This window comes from Punica granatum, chromosome 6, assembly GCF_007655135.1.
Source record: "Punica granatum isolate Tunisia-2019 chromosome 6, ASM765513v2, whole genome shotgun sequence".
Taxonomy (NCBI): domain Eukaryota; kingdom Viridiplantae; phylum Streptophyta; class Magnoliopsida; order Myrtales; family Lythraceae; genus Punica; species Punica granatum.
This window is the reverse complement of record NC_045132.1, coordinates 18691080-18694226: the sequence shown is the minus strand read 5'-3', so window position 1 is coordinate 18694226 and position 3147 is coordinate 18691080. Positions and strand designations below refer to the sequence as shown.

General features: G+C 43.0%; 1 long non-coding RNA gene across 1 annotated transcript; it reads right to left on the bottom strand.

Moving 5' to 3' along the window:
* Window positions 1-287: 287 nt before the first annotated feature.
* On the bottom strand, window positions 288-1825 carry LOC116210314. The gene is made up of 2 exons (XR_004157464.1): window positions 1044-1825; window positions 288-907 (listed from the first exon to the last, which is right to left on the bottom strand). It is a non-coding gene; the product is annotated as an uncharacterized LOC116210314 (long non-coding RNA).
* Between the last annotated feature and the right edge of the window lie 1322 nt (window positions 1826-3147).

Genomic DNA, 3147 nt, shown 5'->3' with positions numbered 1-3147 from the left:
TTTGGATTTCGCGTGCATCAATTTCAATTTTCAGAATTCGGGACAAAACTCGAGACCGAAAAATATTTTTCTGCACAACATTGATCCCTGAATTTTTCTGAACACAACAGTGGTCCCGGGTCATTTTCCTAATACCCGATTGAAAATGTGGAAATTTCGGGCCTTACTAGCATTAATTTTGACTTTTCAAAATTCGGGACGATACTCGAGATTGAAAAATATTTTTTCACATAATATTGATAACTAAATTTTTTTGAACACAACAGTGTTTTCAAATTATTTTTCGGATGTCCGTTTTTAAAGATGAAATTTCGAAAATAATTGAGCAATTACAATCGATACGAGTCAAGAGTTCGATGACAATTTTTTGTCGAGATTCAATCTCCATCGAAGTGAATTGGACTTCTCATAAAGCCAATTATTTCTTGAACTTCTCAATTTTAAAATTTTCATTCCGAAAATATCCACGGATCCCGAGAAATCTATTTATCGATCGATGGACACCAGTACGAATAATATATATATATATATGTAAAAAAAAGAAGAAGAAGAAAAGGTGAATGAACAGATGGCAGTCAACCCCCATGAACCGTCGTCCAAGTTTCTTCATTTCTTTTTTTTTTTTTTTTTCCTTTTTTTTTTTCATTTCTTTCTTCTTCTTGCTTTGCAGGTACTTGCAACTTGGGTGAACCCATGTCCTGCCCCTCTGCATATCTTGATAGCAGCTCCATCGATCATTAGAATTCACATCATCTTTTTTTTTTCTCTTCCTGTCTTCTGGTGCTTCTGCAGTCGGCTATCCAGGTTGAAGCCCGTGCCCTGCGTCCTCTGCAAGACGCAACCATCAAGCTCATCTTTCCTCTCCATTTCGAAGCCATCAACAGACCGACTAATCCCCTCTCTCTCTCTTTTTTGCTCGGGCAAACATCGGGAAGGAAAGCAGAAAAAAAAAGAAAAAAGAAAAAGAAATCAGAATAGAGAGCAAAAAAAAAAGAAAAAGAAAAAGGGGGGAAGAGAACAGAACAGAAAGACGGGGAGCTCACCATCTTGTTTTTCCCTCAACTGACATTCACCCGGCTTCTCTCTCACAGCTCACAGAACCCTTTCCCTTAGCTCACACAATTTCACCCTCAGCTCCCTCTCAATCAGCTCCTGTCCTCGCCTTTGGCTCACTCTCGTTCCCCACGGCTCACTCCCGGTCATGTCATCTCACCATTCCCTCAGCTGACCTCTCAGCTCAACTCTCTCACGAAAATCTCCCTCGACTCGACCTTTCCCCTCAGCTCGTTCTCTCAGACACCCGTGGTCCCCCAAGCTCTCTCTCCCAGAGCTCTCAGCTCACCCTCCTGGACCCGAGATTAACTGATGACCATATCACCCGTCTCCCTCTCCTACTACTCAGCACCATCGCCCCACACCCTTTCCTTGACCAGCAAACATCCTAGATCATCACCTTGACCACTGTCACCACTTGTGCATCCATCACCACCATCAGTTCTTGTCTCTCTGGCTCTCTTAATCTCTCTTCTCCTCTCTAAAGAAGGACACCAGCATGGACAGACAAAGAGCAGCCAGCCTCTTCCCCTGTTGGCCACGCCCTTTAAAAAAAATAATAATTTCAAAGCACGTGGTATGCTTAGCATGCATATATCGAGAGTACTCGGATATTTTGACTTTGAGTTTGGGCCCGATTTGAAGCAACTCAAGTTGGGGTGCACAAGTCTTTTTTAGACCACTTCCGGGGGGAGCGATCGGCTTCTTGGCTCTTTCGGGGTACTCGCAACCTGACTAGAACCAAGGGATTGATCGACACCGGCTACTGTCTTTCGATAGTCCGTATCACGTGGTATTGATTTTCATACGCACAAACGTTTTTCGATTTAAGGGCATTACTATCGGTTCTTAATTTGTCGACACTCTAGGCATTAGGATGACTGGAACATACCGAATAAGAAAAGAGACGGACGCCTGTCAATGTGCAATTATTATTCGTAAACCCTCCTTTTTTTGTCTGTATGTTTCTGTCACCCTAGTATAGATTGAAGCGTTTAAGGAATTGGATTAGAGGCACGAGCGGGGAAGGCTCGTGAAAGGTTGTTCGGTTACTCATGGGATATGTGCAAAGACCTTAGCATTCTAATGGTGTTTCGTGTCCCCTTTTCCCCAAGTTTGTGCTTAGAATGGATCAAAATACAAAGAACGAATTAATTCCAAACTCGGCTCAATCAAACATGGGCAAATAGTCAAGAAAGGTTTAGGTTCCGGGTTTTAGACGAAAACACACTCTTGTCATAATCTGTAAAAGTTGTTTTGTCACAATACAAAATAATTTAAAAACAATCCACACATTTGAGACTTGACTACATGCATCATGTTTGTTGTGTTCTTTCAATATTGCCGAATGCAACATACCCTTCTAGGAAGGTCCATGACCGATCCACATTGAATACATCATCTCGTTTGTCTGTTTAGGGTAGGAATTTGTTTGTCAAGCAATCCCGGTTCATAATTTGTTAATCATGTAAATTCGACAATAACACAGAACTTGTCTACTTTCTTCTGTCTTAATATGTTTTTTATCAGTTTTGTCCGTTTTCATGCGGTTCGAGTTTGGGCCCATAAGATACGATGCACATGGGGTCCAACGCCCTTTTACTGTCGATCATAGAGTCCAACGTCCCCACACATCGAGCGCGCGCGACCCGAGTGTGATATGGGGTCTCGCTTGAGTCACTGTCTTGACCCGTTCAGTATTCATGCAAAGGACGACTCGGGTTAGGACACGCGTTAGACAATCACCTGGGAGCTCAACCGGTCCTACGGCTATCTCGAGGACCATTCTGTCCTCTTGAAATCTGCCGGGTCGGTCGGACCCGATCTTCGGCTCTTACGAGCCCCTGTTGCTTTAATTTCGGTATCGGTCGTTTAAACCACACGGTGAGCATGACAGGAATATGGACCGAACGTGAGTCGGCCAAGATCTATTTGTTGTGATTTGTATTTATTATTTGAGAGTACATTGTGAGATATTTATTTGTACATTTATTTATGTAACGATCCTAGTCTACAAGGGTGGAGTCTGAGAGTCGGAATCGATCGAGTTGGTTTACGAGTTCCCTAGACAAGCGGGACCACATGAGTCACGGG